This window comes from Maniola jurtina, chromosome 7, assembly GCF_905333055.1.
Source record: "Maniola jurtina chromosome 7, ilManJurt1.1, whole genome shotgun sequence".
Taxonomy (NCBI): Eukaryota; Metazoa; Arthropoda; class Insecta; order Lepidoptera; family Nymphalidae; genus Maniola; species Maniola jurtina.
Window position 1 is genome coordinate 2,750,054 of NC_060035.1, and position 17,707 is coordinate 2,767,760.

Below are 17,707 nucleotides of genomic sequence, written 5' to 3' on the forward strand. Positions count from 1 at the left end.
TTTTGTTTATAAATATGCGGTATGTCAATCATAAGCAAAGTTATGCATTCTAACATCAAGTAGGCTTGTTTATGAATCCTTAACGATATTTTAAGCAATAACTCACACGTTATCGTTAAGTGGACAGCCAAAAAAATGCAAGTGCTTGAAATTTACCCCTATGCATAGATTCAGTCGCTTGTTTTCCTAGTGTCATTTACAAGTTTGCTGTTGAATATCACTGTGTTTATTTGATTTCGTACTAGTCCCGATTACAATGCCTGGTTTTCGTCATCATATGGATATGGAAACTGCAACTAGAGCGGTAGTTTTGCTTCAGGAGGGAATGTCTCAGAGGTCTGTAGCAATACGACTCGGTGTGTCACGACGCGCTATCAGAAATGTATGGGAACGTTTTCAAGAGACAGGCTATCAAGAAGACGTGGATCAGGAAGAGTTCGAGCCACAACTGCTCAGGAAGACCGTTATATCCATCTAACTGCACGTCGGGATCGCACGGTAACTGCCCGGACGTTACAAAATCGGTTACTGACGTCAACTGGAACCCGAGTTAGTGACCAAACTATCCGGAATCGACTCCACGAAGAAGAACAATTTTCCCCAATGCGTTTGGTCCGCCTTAAACTAACAAGGGCTCATCGTGCAGCACGGTTAAGATTTGCTCGTGAGTATGCGGCCTGGACCATGACTAATTGGAGGTCTGTACTCTTTACTGTCGAGAGTAAAGTTAAATTTCACAGTGATGATAGACGTGTACGCGTGTAGAGAAGAGAAGGCGAACGATTTTCCGATCCTTGCATCTACGCAACAGATCGTTGGGGGGGTCCAAGTGTGATGGTATGGGGCGGAATATGCTTGACTGGCAAAACAGAGCTGGTAATTCTGAATGAGAGTACAGTAGCCGCTGCCAGTTATGTCGAATGTGTGATCCAACCCCATGTCATCCCCTTTTCACAAAGAGTGGGTGAAAGTTTTGTTTTAATGCAAGACAACGCACGCGCACATACGGCTCGTATCACACAAAGAGCACTCTCGGACGCCAATATAACGGTTTTGCTCTGGCCTGCGATGAGTCCCGACCTCAATCCAATTGAACATTTATGGGATCAATCGAAGAGAAGCCTCAAAGGGAGATTTAGTGACATCAACAGTCAAGAAGAGCTCATAAGAGCTTTAAAAGTCTGTTGGGAGCAGATACCCCAGCAAAATGTGGTTCACTTGATTGAAAGTGTGCCAAACAGGCTCCAAGAGTGTATACGGAGTAGAGGAGGCCCTACTCGCTATTAAACTTACAGCAGTTTTAGCAGTTAGTGGAAAACGTAACAAAAACCAGAACTAAGTTAAACTTTTACATTTCTTGTTTATGTGTTATTTTTGTTTGTGTGTTATTTAAGTAAACAAAATAAACTGTTTTTGCAATTAATTATGTTTACACAATTTAAGAATCTTTACGTCAACATACCTTATTAAAAAAAAGATCATAATTTTATGCATTTACTAGTTACAGTCAAAAAATGTGGTGGGCCCTATTTTGTTTTGAGTAGTTTATTAGTATCACACTAATATTATAAAGGCGAAAGTTTGTATGTGTGTGTGTGTGTGTGTGTGTATGTTTGTTACTCCTTCACGCAAAAACTACTGGACGGATTTGGCTGAAATTCGGAATGGAGATAGATGATATCCTGGATTAGCACATAGGCTACTTTTTATCCCGGAAAACCAAAGAGTTCCCACGGGATTTCGAAAAACCTAAATCCACGCGGACGAAGTCGCGGGCGTCAGCTAGTAACTAATATATTAGTACGAAGGATATTAATATCTAGTCTGCCCATAGAAATAAGATGTCCAAGAAATGAAATATGTGCTTCAAAATGTGGTCCGAAAAATAACCCTAGACCCTGGGCCTAGATATTGGCCGAAGGCAAAAACCGGCCAATTGCGAGTGACATTCGCGTAGATTTTTAACGTCTATTCTTCTATTGCACCTCAGATTTGCCAATAACCAAATAAGAGCAAAAAGTCGATAGATTTCCTAACATTAGAAAATAAATACATTTCTAATTTCAATGTATTGAATGCGATTGTACACGGTCACGACGCGGCTAAATTAGCTTCGGATATTGCAAAATAGGTTTTATTACTTACAAATAAAGTTGACATTAGTTCAAACGTGACTAGCGCTATTACTTAGTCGCGAATTTGGGTTCTGGTTAGGAATCTAGATACTTAGAGCTACCTAGATACCTGGCTTTAGTTTTACGTTTACCTAATTAATTGTCACCACTATATCATCTTACAAATCTAACAATTTTAATAAATCTGGAGGTGGGCGTTAACAATTGTAACACAGTTTCTAACTAAAGCAGTTGTTATATACAGTTCTTTACTTTTATGGCAATGTAAAGAGAAAAATAAAGACTTTTTCATTTTTTTTCATTTTCAAAAAATACTGACCATCAAAAGGTGTACAATTACCTACTTTGAATAAATGATTTTGAGTTTTTCAATACAAATACCATTAGAAATACAAAAATGTGTCTATATCAGTCTGCTACCTTATATATACACATTTTCACGGCCCATCCGTTTGTTTAGTCGACTTCTGAAACTGACTGAAAATTCTGTGTGATCCTCGAATACAATTGGCTATAAATTATATCACGCGGACGAAATCGCAGAAAACAACTAGATTTAAGTAGAAAACGTTTTATTACTTATTTATTTTAGACATACATATTTGAGTACTTATTTACAATCTTCGATCATAGAAATCGATCGTGATAACACGTCTCGGTGCATGGATCCACCAAAATGATACAAATCTGCACAAAGTCTTATACAAAGAAACCGTCTTTCTAAAGCTAGGAGTACCTAGGTAGGTACAGGCATTGTTCACAAAAGCTCTAGACGCTAGAGACTTTTAATTTCCCAGCTTACATAGTTTGACTTTCGAAAGAAAAGAAGTTAAGAACCTTTGAAAGAGTCAAGCATAAAACTTTTCTTTTGTTCGTAACTCTTGGCAGGTAGATAGACTGAATTGTTTTCCTCAAATGCCAAGGCGAGTCTGCGACCTTTCAAACTTTACTTCCTGCGTCTAATTTCACATTCCCGAAGGAAATAAAAGACGTATCTAGACCTACCTACGTAGACTTTAAGAATGGGTTAAGAATTCATTTCACTGTACTCTATCTACGGAGAGAAGTTAACATAGGGCTCTCTCTGTTCCATTCCATACAAATGATAAAGATAAAAAAATCAGCGGGCGTAAATCATTTTGAGTGACCAACCAACCAAAAACGCACCTATGTTTTCAAAAAACATTCGAAATTCAAGTCGAAAATGTTCGTTGAACCGAACATTTTTTGGGGTTTTCTTTCACGGTTTATTGCGATGTTCTATTCTATTATGTTCATAATTATGTACGGAGCCCTAAAAAAACAAGGCCCGACTCGCACTTGGCCGGTTTTTTGGACTATTGAGTATACCATAATACTTAATTGGTTTATATACTTATCTTGCATCATCTCTAAAACAACATTTCCTTATGTTCTTGTAACAAACATATCCTTTTCATATAAAGCAATCACGTAGTTTGTGGTTGCATCGGTCAAGGTTCCGCGTAGGTATTAAACTTATGTTTTTTACTGCCTTGCGCATGAAGGATGCTGTGTAATGTAAAGACTATATGGAATAAACTTGAATAAGTATGTAAGGTCGAGGTAAACAAAAACAACGACCTCTATACTCTATCCACGGAGAGAAGTTAGTGTATGGCTCACTCTGTTATGTAATCCCGTACAAATAACAAAGACAAAAAACTCAGAAGGCTATAACCATTTTGAGACACCAACCAATCACAAACAAACTTATATGTTTTCGAGTTGAATTTCGTTTTGAAAACATAGGTTCTCTACATGGTTTGCATGGGTATAATTAAGTTCTTGGAGAGTGACATAGTTTCATCCCGGAAAATCAAAGAGTTTCCACGAGAAAGTCGCGGGCATCAGTTAGTAAATAAATTATATTATTATAAGGAACAAGAAAATCTACTTAAAGGGCATAATTCATATGTCATGTTTATCGGCTAAGCCCGTGCCAATAGTTTCTCGCAAGCTTTTAGGCTCCGCGCAAACGGGCCACCGACCATAGCCACCAGTGGCTGTCGCGCGCCACGTCTATGGTACCGCGCAAACGAAGGTGGCTGGTGGCTGCCACGAGTGGTCGGTGGCCGCTACAATTTGTAACACTCTCCTGCTGTGAAGCGGAATTTACATATTTACATTACGACGTTACTATCGTATAATTTCGCAATGCACACATTTACACATGCAATTGATAGTGAAATCAATATCGTGACACTAATTTCGTGCTACTAACGTCTGCTAACTACAACTAATGTAAATATCGCTTAAGAAGCGAGTGGCCGCCACCGGTGACATGTCGTGCACACTGAATCGCGAGTGGACGCCACTCGCTACACGTGTGTGACGATCCCTTGTTAAAAATCATGTAAACAGCTTGTTGCCAGCCACCGGCGGCCGTGGTCGGTGGCCCGTTTGCGCGGAGTCTTAGAGTTGTACCGTGGTCCGGGACAACCGGGATAAATCGTCTTTATTTGCCGGTCCCTCGAGGGTGATTCAGATTTATAAACCACCATTACAGGCCGACGTGGTTTTGGTCCGCACTCTACGGTGCAAATTAGTTTATGGCAGACACTTGACAGGACTGTAATTTTGCAGCGAGGGATCTGTGTAAAGTTGTAGACCCAGATTTCTACTAAATGGAATAGGGAGACTAGCTAGTATTAAGTCTTGGTTTTCCCTTGTGTAATGCAGGAGATTCTAATTTGAGTCTTGAGAGATTCTAAATTCTGAGTCGTTTTATGCGAAGTACAAAGTACAGAACCCAATCATCATGCAAGTCAAGATATAAAATTGCAAAAGAATGCCAAAGATGAATTTCTCAAGTTAAGAAGCTAAATTATAAAAGAGTTGCTATGAACAAGCAGTACTTAGCGTTTTATTCACGTCCATAGCCCTAAAGTTTGCCGCCGATCTCCAATAGAAAATGTAACTAAATAGAAGAAGAAAATCTTTTTAATGATTTAGTGTGCAAAATCGATAATGATCTACACACGCTTAACTTTGAATCATTTTTTCAATTGAAAAGACGGAAGATTGGAAAAGTCTAATAAAGCAGTCACTATCGAGCAGCTGATCGTTTTACTACAGCCAATAAAAACTAAGCTATGTATCTATGTAAATAAATAGATAAGTCACCAACGTTGATTTTTATTAAAGAAAATTCTTAAGTTAAAGAAAGTTTAATTAGTGAATTTGTTCTAATGATAGAAAATTATCAGAAATATCTATCGTGTGACGTGTATACTAGAGCTAGTCATTTGAAATATCTTCATAAATAAACCATCAGCAGAATATCAGTAGGTATTATTCAGTTACGAGTAGATCTACTAAGCTATCGCAAAACTAGGGCAAAATATTGCCAACTGCATTTCATTGTATCGGATAGAGGCATATTTGCAAATTCAAAATATATATTATGTACTTAGTATATTTATTCCATAATATATTTTTTCAATACCTACAGTGCGCGACAGGTTGAGATGGCAACCGAGGTGGAGACGCCCCGTACACCCGCACAGCTTCCTCGCTAACCCGCTGCGGGTGAACGCGGGTAACGTGCGGGTGTGCAGGGTGTCCCCCGCCTCAAACCCCGATTGCCTTCTCAATCTGTCGCGTACTATAACTATTTCTTATCAGACCTCAAAGGTCAATTAATGTCTTTGGGTAAAGACGCTAAATAAATATGTAGCTACCTCCTGTCTATTAATTTATCTGCCCCTATTTATCGGAAGTTCTTTATCTTCATGGTGTTTGTTTTTTAAAATTATAAATCGGAAAGTTTGGATTTTTGGGTAGGTAAGTATTCAATATTTATTACTCCTTCATGCCACAATGACTGAACCTATTTGGCTGGGAATGCTAAAAACTTATATACTTACCTTGAACTAACACATTGACTAGTTTTTATCCCGGAAAATTAAAGAGTTCTCACAAGATTTCTACATACCTAAATCGACGCGAACGAAGTCGCGGGTCTAGTTTTTAAGTGGGAGTGGAACCTTACCTTAGCTTTTCGGATTTCAATGGTCTGCCCTAAGCCGTTGAGCTTTTTGCTTTGAATACGTATACGTACGACGCGATTCTGCAGCTTAGAAAAGCCGGAACAAGCTGATTTAAGGAGCCGCAAGCTTGAATAGCGAACATCTGCAGCGGCGTTATGTTTGAATTTTTAAAGAAATTGCTTTGGACGCCTGCCAGGACGAAAATCTAGACCATGAAACTGGGAGGAAGAGGACCTCTAACTAAATTTAAAAGATTTTAAGTACTTCAAGCTGAAATAATATCTATAGCACCAAAGCATATTTTGTTTTAGAGCCTCAATAAGGAGCGGACTTATATCCGAAAGGTCGCCGGTTCAAACTCCATCCGTTGCACTATTTTTGTACCTTCGTCTAACACAAGATTTACGTTAGTTAGACGGAAAAATTAGTCAGGATAAAGATGGAAAATTCGATAAAAAAATAAGGCACAAGTTCAGTTTGAATTTGAGAGTTATGTTGGGTAGAAGAAGGCGTTTCTTTGCGAAATTCCATACAAGGTTAATTTGCTATACCTTCAGCCAAAACAGACAAACTGTATGGTACAACATGGGTACAACATGCTATATGCATAGGCCTGCAATCACGTCACAATGAAGCAATGGATGGACGTGATTTTTTACATAGATATAGTTAAAGACCTGTAGAGTGATATTATATAGGCTACTTTTATCCCGGAAAACATTATAAATGTGAAAAAATGTGTCTGTCTGACTGTCTGTTTGTCTGTCTGTCACGGCCCACCTGTTGCGTGCATCCCGGGAACGGACCTAGGCCACTTTTATCCCGAAAAATTAAAGAGTTCCCACTGGATTTTATAAACCTAAATCCATTGCGGGCATCAGCTAGTATATTAATAAACTGTCGACCACAATCACGTAATGAAGATAGTTAATAGTTACCTACTATGTTGCCGTACGTTCACAGAGAGAGGATAATCTGCATACAATACTTGACTTATCTATAGCTTAACGATAATAATATTGAAATTTTCTATTGTCAACTTTCTAACACTACGATGCGATGCGATGTGAGAAAAACAATTGCTTTTCTGTTTGTTTTTGATAGTTTATCTATACCAGAACAGATTTTAGTTTCAAAGTTATGTTCAAGGATTTACATACAAATCTTTAAACGCGTGTAACTTTAAAACTAAAATACCTAATGTTTTTAAGGAAATCTGGCATAAGTTTCATTCAAATCAGAGCCACACTATGTTTTTTGTAGCACACTACGAATAAACTTCTCAGGCTGTCTTTCCATAATATGTAAAAAAAGCGCCTTCGCCGTAAAAATATTATTTTGCTCTCTTATGATGCAATCTACTATTATTTTCTATACCTTGATAATCGAGTTGATTGAGCATTAAGGTGGATCGTAAAACTGTGGTGGTATACAAGGAAAGCATTGAATAGTTATCTTCTTATTTATGTCTTTTATAATAACTCTTATTATTTTTATTATTCATTCCTTCATTATTATCTTATAATGACAAGATAGGTATAATAAAGAAACTTTGCATGCGATTGTGTTTACAATGTATAAAAAAAAATGGGAAATCCGCAACAATAAAATCGATTCTCACACGAGTTATATCGACCTTATTTTACGAAGATTATCTCCGGTAATATTTTTAAAAGCTCTATTAATGTCAAAGGCTTGTCGTGTATATTTTTTTAAAGGAAATAGATAATCTATTATTTATTATTAGCAGAGCTAATTCTGACATCATGACCTTATGCTTATTGCAACCGGTTTCCGTAACCCCCACCATGTCTCTTGCCAACTAGGTACAATAATATTGTGCGTTAATAATATTTAAAAACTCAACGACCTCTATATATGCCTACAACGCATTAGATGGATCATGGAAAAAAGTGATGTTTTAGAAGCCTGTAAAATTAGTATGACACTGGTCATCAAGTTATAACTTGATGACCAGTGTCATAACATAGTGAGCAAATGTGAATTGCAGCCCGCAATAGTTAAGTATATAAAAATCGGTTAAGTGCGAGTCGGACACGCACAGGAAGGGTTCCGTACTATCGTACTAGCTAAATAACTTCTTTTTTTTTTTAATTTTCATGTAGGCAATTATGAAATTTTTAGTATTTGTTGTTATAGCGGCAATAGAAATACACATTCTCTGAAAATTTCAGGTCTCTACCTATTACTCGAAAATTGAATTAGGCCGCTGACTGACAGACGGACGGACGGACGACACCGTTGACACATTTCGGGTACGAACCCTGAAAACGTTTTAAAACTTGAAATATGTTATATCTATTATGTTTTTGGAAGAAACACTAGTAGGTAGGTTGGTACTTTTCAGTCATCCTTAACACTTTGACATCATTAAGTATTGGCAAAGTTATAGTCAGACATGGGCTATTAATACCTACGTATCTTAATTCTAGTACCCAAATAAGTATAGGTATATTTCATTTATTTTAGTACCACCAAAGATAGACCTGAGAGTAGATGCGCTATGGATCGAACGACGCGGAGCGCGCGCTTATACCGCGCATGCTGTCGAGCGAAGACGCCTGGCAGCGATTTAGCCAAATGCTGAGGGCTATAGTGATTAGAAGAGAAGAGAGGGAAAAAGAAGATGAGAAGAAGATCGAGATTTGGGAGGTCAGCACGAAGTAATGCCACGCAGTTCCGTGCTCACCTTGGACGACATGGGGAGGTTATTTTAATCCGTGCAAGTCGGACACACCCTGCCAGTTGGTAGAAGTCCGTAGGGATTTATTCCTCCCCCGAAGAAAAAAAAAAGTACCACTAAAGATGGGTATCTACTCTTGTCTTATGTATTCTGCGGTACAATTCTATTCTGATGCATTTGATAGTAGTATAAAAGTATACACTTACCTCGCTTCGGGAGCAAGGAGATGGTCTGAAAGGTGAGCTCGGCAACCTTGCGGTTAAGATATACTGCAGCTGAAGGTTGTTTAGTTAGGTATACCTACTATGCGCCTGATCGTTCGTGTCTGGGTAGTTTTCAAAGCTTTAGGGTCAATACACACACGATATCCATAAGATTTTTAGAGTTGCAGTTTTAGACGCTGCCATTTGTAACGTCATTGCGAGGAGTTTCCCTAGCGTCCTACGAGTACCAAGCGCTCTCTGTACAAATGTAATTTGGTTCTGACTTGAATATTAACCAATCAAACTCAACGATGCGAATTAGAAACTAATATAAGTTTGTGGTATTCCAGATTTCGATTAAAATATTTTTAGAGAAACTCCAAACATAGCTCTTTCCATCGCCCGTTGATTAGGTATATTACGAAGTCAGAACATAAGTCCGTTTTCTATGACAATTCAGTCGCAACATCGCTAAAATAATAATATCATTGTCAATTGATGCTAAAAAGAATCGTGTGTGCTTTAGCTTTAAACATTTACTTCATGTCTATTTCGATTTATATAAGTACGTGACATTGGTTAGCTTTAGAACTCAAAAAGATAAGGCTGGAATGACATACATAAGCGATTTGAAGCTAATCTAATCTCCTTTGTCCTAAATTGTCACTGCACGATTGAGTTTTATCTTCGTTTCTTGTATTGCGATGTCACTTGGTGGTGAGTGATGATATGACAGTCTAAGATGGGAGCAGGCTAACTTGGAAGAGGTATGGCAGTTTCATAAAACCCGTGAATACCTACCCGTGATTGGCATCTACGCGGCATCATACCGGAACGATAAATCGCTTAGCGGCTTTGCCGGTAAGCTGGTAACTAATCAGGGCCGAAGCCTCCCACCAAATCAGATCAGTGGGGAAGCTGACATCCTATGGGCAAAGACTTTTAAGGAGTAACTTCTAAGAGCATAAGAAACATGTGCCAAAAATCAAAACTACGTTTTCGTGGTTTCATTGACTGCCTGTGTTAATATGCAACAGTAAAAATATGCAAAAAAAAAAGAGAAAAATAAGTTCTATATCTATTTGCCTACTACCACAAAACAACAAATAAGTATTTTGTGCTATAATTCTATTGGAACTTCTCCCTAAACTCTAATAATCTATGTGCTTGTGCACTTAAGTATTTAATTTTTTAGATAACCGAGGGAGAGAGCTGGTCCTACACACAAATCTAGCTAGGATAGCCAGTTCTTGATTTTGCAACATTTTAAAATTGTATAATATACGCCAATAAGCACGCAAATTATTTGAGATCAACCACTAATGGATGACTGAAAATAGACAAACCAGTTTTATTTATTATTATTTATTTATTTATAATTCGTATTGTTATTCATGCCAACATTGCTCGAACCTGTGTGGCTCGAACATTGCTCTCGGTCTGCGCTAAGCCTTATACATTTTTCTTAAAACAAGTACCAATTATTGCGTGTAAATTATGAAAGTGTTTATGTAATGGTTATTGTCGGTAATTTTATTATTATTATCGATTTACATAATAATTTTTCAATTTACATAAACACGTATGTAGATCGGGTGTATCCGGCAAAAGTAATGGCAGGTAGATAAGTAAAACCAGTTCAAATAACTGGAAAGACATTTTAAATAGATTTGTTTCAGAATTTGTACGATTTTTTACGAAAGGATATATCTACAAATTAAATATCACTTGCTTTAACAAGGAAGGTGAAGGGAAACATCGTGAGGAAACCTGCATACCTAATAGTACTCCATAATGGTGTGTGAGGTCTGCCAATTTCATCCAGGTTGTCAATCCATACTTGGTCATTATGGTGGACTATGGCGTAAACCTTTTTGTCATCTAAGAGGAGGCCCGTGATCTCTGTATTGGGACGACGATGGGTTGAGATGATGAAACGCAGAACTGTTCCGGACCGTTATGAGCTTCTTGTGCCTAGGTCTAATATTGGACTTGGTAGCAAAATTAGTGTTTAGGTAGGTACTTACACTGTTTATTTCTAGTTCCTCACTAAATCCATGCAAATTATCCACAGTTTATCTGAAAAAAGAAATTATCATTCAAGGATCGTTCAGTCAAACGGAAAATTACACATTCAAAGTACTAGACCGTGTAAATAAAGTAACACTAAGTATAATAACGAGTTACAGCCATTTCATTATGTCGATATTTTTATTATCCCTGCAGCCCAAGCATAATATCAGTGCGAAAATGCTTTTTCGCAGGTTTTGAAGACACAAAAGTCGCAAGAAAGCTTTATTTGATTGCACTTACAATATAATTACTTAGACTCACGGAGATTGAAATAATTTCTTAATGGATCGTCGAAATTCGAATAGTTTTAAGACTGAAGTTTCAGTTAATGTTATTGTTTTTTTTTTCATTCGCTTCAGGACAGGCAAAGACTCATGATCATACAGCCTATGGAATAAAGGTAGGTACTTATTTATTTTATTTGCGAAAATTACTTATTAGTTCTCTTTCGTTTCGTCGAGTTATTTTTTTCGTAGAATTTCTAAAAGTTCTTGAAATTTTAAATCTTTTTAGTGACCAGTAGCAGTAAAGCTAGTACTACACCGCTCCGGTTACAATCCGGTTGGTGAACCGATTAAAAAAAATATTATTTTGTCCTTATTCTTATAATAAACATGGCATTAATTAATTCATTACTGATAAGACCGAGGCCTACTTACGAAAAATAATTAATTATTTTGACAGATTTAAACTTTAAAGAATCACATCGATGCATCACATTCACAGTACCACAGATAAAAAAACTGGTCAGGTGCGAGTCGGACTCGCACACGAAGGGTTCCGTACCATTGTAAGTACAAGAAATAACAATTTTTTTCATGGCGGCCATTTTGAAAATTTTGATATTTTTGTTATAGCGGCGATAGAGACGCATTTTGTGAAAATTTCAACTCTACCTATTACGGTTTACAAGAAATATCCGGCTGACAGACAGACAGACGGACTTACGGACAGCGGAGGCTTAGTAATGGGGTCCCGTTGGCACTCCTCGGGTAGGGAACCCTAAAAAACAAAATGCCAACAACATCTTGCGATCATTAGCGTTCGAAGTTCAAAAAGCTGGATGGAAAAAAACAAAATCTGAACGAAACGGTACCAAGAACAGAAACAAGTCCTTTGCCCGGTTTTTGCGTGGCAGCTGCTTTTAAAAACAAGTTTGGCGATCTGGAAAGGCGATTGACGCCTGACATAATCTGGCCTTCGCTGCAGCGATGAACAATAAACGTAGCAAGGATTTTTTAACGATTACTATTTTTATGGACCTTTCAATTTTATATTTTGTTAAGTGGCGATTATAATAAAAAAGAATATCCGGCTGCATTTGTTGTGTGCTCTTTTCAGACTTTGGCGCGTTTGGAACCCTCGTGGCTTTACTTTTAAGTTAGATATAATATCATTGTTTGACAATCAGAATTGAATTGACTTGCTAGTGCAAGTGGTGTGAGCTTATGTCCGCGTGGACTACACAAATTTCAACCCCCTATTTTACCTCCTTAGGACTCAGGGTATAAATTTTCAAAAACCTTTTCTAAGCGGATCCAGGACTTCCTACTTCATAATAGCTATCTGCATGCCAAACTTCAGCCCGATCTGACCAGTAGTTTGAGCTATGCGTTAATAGATCAGTCAATCAGTCAGTTTGTCAGTCAGTCATTCACCTTTTCCTTTTATAATTATATAGGTACTAGATGATGCCCGCGACTTCGTCCGCATGGATATAATTGTTTAAAAAAATCCCGCCGAAACCATGGATTTTTACGGGGTAAAAAGTAGCCTATGTGTTAATCCAAGGTATAATCTACAGCCAGTTCAGCATTCAGTTTTTGCGTGAAAGAGTAACATACATACACACAGACATACAAACTTGTGTATTTTACATTATAGATAGAGTATGGATTTTCCCGATCAGTCAGTCTGACTGGTCGGCAAATCAAAATATATGAAAATATATACGCTGCACTACCTAGTATCAGTTTCATTGTACACGTAACTTTGATCCGTTTAAGTTTCAGATACAATTTCCAAACCGAAGTGAAAGGCCCAAGGCCGGCCGCAACAATGGCCGTCCGACGCCCGCCGGAAGACGCCTCCATTCATAATAGGAGCCTTCTTGAATTGTAATTGATGCTATTTATTATCTGCGCCATGTTATGAGGATCGCTGTCGCTTCTACACTTCTGCAATCACTACACATATTATGAATGCGAAAGCGTGTTTGTTTGTTGGTTTCTCCTTCAATCACGCCGCAACAAAGCAACGGATTGCCCTGATTTTTAACCCACTTCAAAAAAAGGAGGAGGTTCTCAATTCGAGTGTATGTCTTTTTTGTATGTTACCAAATATGAACTGATTTTGATAATCATTTTTGTTTGATAGGTCATACTTTAGGAGTAATCTTTTCCCATTTTAGTTTAGTGAAGATCTGATGAATATCTTCAGATGCAGAACAGAACTCCTCAATGGATAAGAGTGAATTGCTCGCGATCAGTGTAATACCTTAGTAAACAGTAGGTTTTTAACCAGGCGTAGCATATTTTAATACAGTGGGGCCACTAAAACTTGTGAAATAATAAAAAATCGACTAAAAGGTGAAAAATAATTTGATTTAGTACCGAGTATACTTACCTACTTATTATGTATACAAGAGTTAATATAGTTCTATAATAACATTTTTTGGAGCCACTAGATAAAATAAATAAAATTTGATTTCGATATCTGGTAATACTTAATTACATACATAAAACACAGATTTATAAATCAATCAAAATAATAAGATTAACAATCGGGAAGCGAACCGCAGACCTTTTACAACGAAGATACCGACACACCACTTCACCGCCCGTCATTTGTTGCTAATACAAATCTTCACTCGTGTGAACTTAGTGTATAAAAACATATCATAATATTGTTGTTACATATAGAGCTATTACATTAACAAAACGTAGGAGGAAACCGGTCTACAATGGGTAGTTAACCTTTTTTAGCGCACTAGTTTTGTCTAGAATCAAGCTTTTAATGTTCTTTTTGATAGCCGAACATCCATCTTAATGGTTTTTTATAAATCTTTAATTGCGAAATCGTATCCGTGTAGATAAATAAATAATTTACCTACAACGAATCTTTATCACGAAGCTAAACATTATAGAACTTCTGATTGGCCCTGATAGATCCGAGAAAAAGGAAGACAAAGGAGACTGTTGACTCCAAAAAAAAATGCATAGAACTACTCTAACTCTTGAATACATAATATATTAGGTAATAAATTAAATTATTTTTTACTTTTTAGTGACTTTGAAGTCGGTTTTTTTTTCACAAGTTTTAGTGGCCCCACTGTATTAAAATATGCTATAGGTACCTGGTTTAAAACCTACTGTTTACTAAGCTATTACACTGATCGCGAGCAATTTACTCATATCCATTGAGGAGTTCTGATCTCCATCTCCTAAGATATTCATTAGATCTTCACCAATCTAAAATGGACCTCTGAAGTATCACCTATCAAAGAAAATCGCGTAACAAACATACCTACCAAAAAAACATACAGTCGAATTGATAACCTCCTTCTTTTTTTGAAGTCGGTTAATAAAAAGCCGCACTAAGGAAAAATATCAGAGTATAAAAAGGTTGAAGCTTAAGATAAATATACTTTTTAGTACCTACTTGGATAGAAAATAAAAAGCACTAAGTGAACTTACTCGTAGTTCGAGATCATGTCACTAAAAATAAGCTTATTGGACCTAGCTAGCGAGAGGAAAATCTTATGTTGGAAATAGGGATGTTGCTATGTGAGGAATAAATTATTATTTCTTAGTAATGATCAAATAGACGAATTATTATAGAATAATAGTCTTTCAAAATACGTAAAATCCATGTCCTCAGTTAGTTTTAAGTTTAATTAAGTACCATTATAAATTAATCATTAATCAAACAAGTCGTAAAATTTGAAAAAAAATTAAAACACGACTGCCCTACCGAAAAACGAATTAAAAATACTTTTTCACATTTGAAAATGGCGCGCTGCCATATTGATTTTTTCAAAAAAATTATAGCCAGTGTCACTATGGATGTAATAAGAATTCTAACGATACATCATCCTAATCTGTTCAGGCATTTAAAAGTTATGATGGAATAAAGAAACTCATATGCATACCTCCTGAAAACATTACACTTTTTTTGGGTAGTCCTATAAAAAGGACGTGCTTGACAAATGTTTATGCGAGTGAGGTCACATGTATTTCATACCAAGTTCCCATACTGTGCGGGTTATGACGTTTTTTGGCAAAGTCTCCGATATGATTAGTTGGGAACTCGTGATATCCCATTCAAGTAGGTAAATAACTTAAAATTTAAAAAACCCCAGACACAAAAACCTCTATAAAAAAACTAGAAAAGAGCTGATAACTTTCAAACCGCTGAACCGATTTTCTTCGATTATAGCTAAGAACACTCTCGATCAAGCCACCTTTCAAATAAAAAAAACAAATTTGAAATCAGTCTATCCGTTTAGGAGCTAGGATGCCACAGACAGATACACAGATACACAGATCCACAGATACACAGATACACACGTCAAACTTATAACACCCCTCTTTTTGGGTCGGGGGTTAATAAATAAATAATAATTTTATTGATGAGAATGCAGGTTAAAGTTGGATATCACAGTTTGAGAGCGTTATACATTCTAGCAATAAATTAATGGTGTATGAATATTTGATATTTCACCTAATAATGCCCATATTTTATACTGCCCGTATGAGGTAGGTAGCCAAAGTGTTCTCAAACAATTTTCATTATTAAGTACTTTGATAGAGAAGAGGTCTTTACTCCTTGGTCGACGAACTTTACATCGGCCTAGATTCGCTTTTGTGTAATATTCTACAAAATGGAAGATTCGAGTTACTACCCTACTTGCGCGGGCTAAATTAATTTATAAGGTAGCGTAACTAATGAGTTTTCTTGGTATACTTACTTTAGGTTTCTTATAACAACGGTCTATAAGTACCTACCTAGTACCTATTTAGGAATAACGCACTTGAATTTCAATGAGTCTTACCTATCACGCACTTATTTTGCGGGTTTATTCACTTCTATTTTCATTTTTAGGGTTCCGTATACGCAGGGTGCCCATGTAGACCTATGAATTCCGCTGTTCCTTCGTCCGTCCCTCCGTCTGTCAGCGGATTGTATCTCGTAAACCGTTATATAGAGTTGAAATTTTCGCAGAATGTGTATTTCTATTGCTACTATAACAACAAACAATAGTAATTTTTAAATGGTCGCAATGTAATTTAAAATCATTAAAAAGTAGTATAGAAGCAGGCGTTATTTACAAGTTACAAGGAACCAAAAGCTTATTGCTATAATCCGCTAATCCAAACAAATCTATATGGTGCAACATGTAGCATTCGACAAGCACCGCCCGCCCTCCCACTGATAAACTTGCAGAAAAAGCCAGCCAAGCCAGCAGAAGTATGGCTTGCTTGGTGGAAAGTGTCATTTCTTGTACGAAGGTACGGAACCCTTCGTGTGCGCGTCCGACTCACACTTGCCCGGTTTTTTCTCATAATATAACAAAAGCTAATTTTAACAGACTACCTATCTACAAAGTAAATTGAGAAAGTAAAAAACTGTTCCATTTTACACGTGAAAGTAACCAATTTCTAAGAGCGGCATTACCTATTAGAGTTGCTCTAATACAGTGAGCCAGTGAACCCCACAATCTAACTAATTCTAACTAATGGTAGATTGCCTCCACTTCCGACTCCCAACCATCCGTCACGATCGGACCAACACGTGGTTGGGTCGTGACTTGAATCCTTTATGTTTTCTTTTATTACTACACTTTTGTTTGCTCTAATATAAGAAATTCTCCTGACTCTATTGCTTGTACATATTTTTGTTTTTAACCCCCGACACAAGAAGAGGGGTGTTGTGCTATCAATTTATCGTGTGTATCTGTAAATCTGTCTGTGACAAGCGCCGTTCAAGCGAGTGGACCGATTTGAATGCGATTTCTTTTATTCGAGAGCCTTTTAAATTGATTCTCAGCAATGTTTGATGCAAATTGGTTCAACCATTTTATTGATATCATCCTCATCATCTCAACACATTGCCGACTCACTACTGGGCACGGGTCACCTCTCAGAATGAGAAGGGCTTAGGCTTTAGTCCACCACGCCGGCCAAGTGCGGATTGGCAGGCTTCATAGCGAGAACATTATGAAGAACTCGATTTATCGGCACTGAGTAGTGCAATAGTCTTGGAAGGGGTATATCTAATTTACCTACTTATTTTATTAGATCCAAGGAAATAAAAGCACTGCAATCTAACTGTAATTAACAGATTAAAATAGAAATAGCTAGTGTTTCCTCGCTGGAAATAGCAAACAGTGCGATTGCGAGCGGCGACGATTCGCGCTACTGCCTCTAGTCATTGAATTCCACTATTCTACAGCACAGTCTAGTCTACAACTCTACAGCAACACAGGAATTTATATTAAAGTGAACGTAATTTGCGAATGCCGTTGCCAGATTTTTTTCTTTCTTTTTTTTTCAGTGGCAGGTTAGGTTAGACTTTCAGAGT

General features: G+C 37.2%; 1 protein-coding gene across 6 annotated transcripts in view; it reads right to left on the reverse strand.

The window, feature by feature from the left end:
* Positions 1 to 17,707, reverse strand: part of LOC123866882 — a 74,197-nt gene that overhangs the window by 34,861 nt on the left and 21,629 nt on the right. For 3 of the 6 annotated variants that reach the window (XM_045908636.1, XM_045908635.1, XM_045908638.1), the window contains exon 2: positions 11,080 to 11,131. The gene's annotated coding sequence lies outside the window, so the exon portion shown is untranslated. Of the gene's footprint in view, positions 1 to 3,769; positions 3,775 to 11,075; positions 11,132 to 17,707 lie in introns of all 6 variants that reach the window. The other 3 variants (XM_045908639.1, XM_045908637.1, XM_045908634.1) reach the window with 2 other exon arrangements.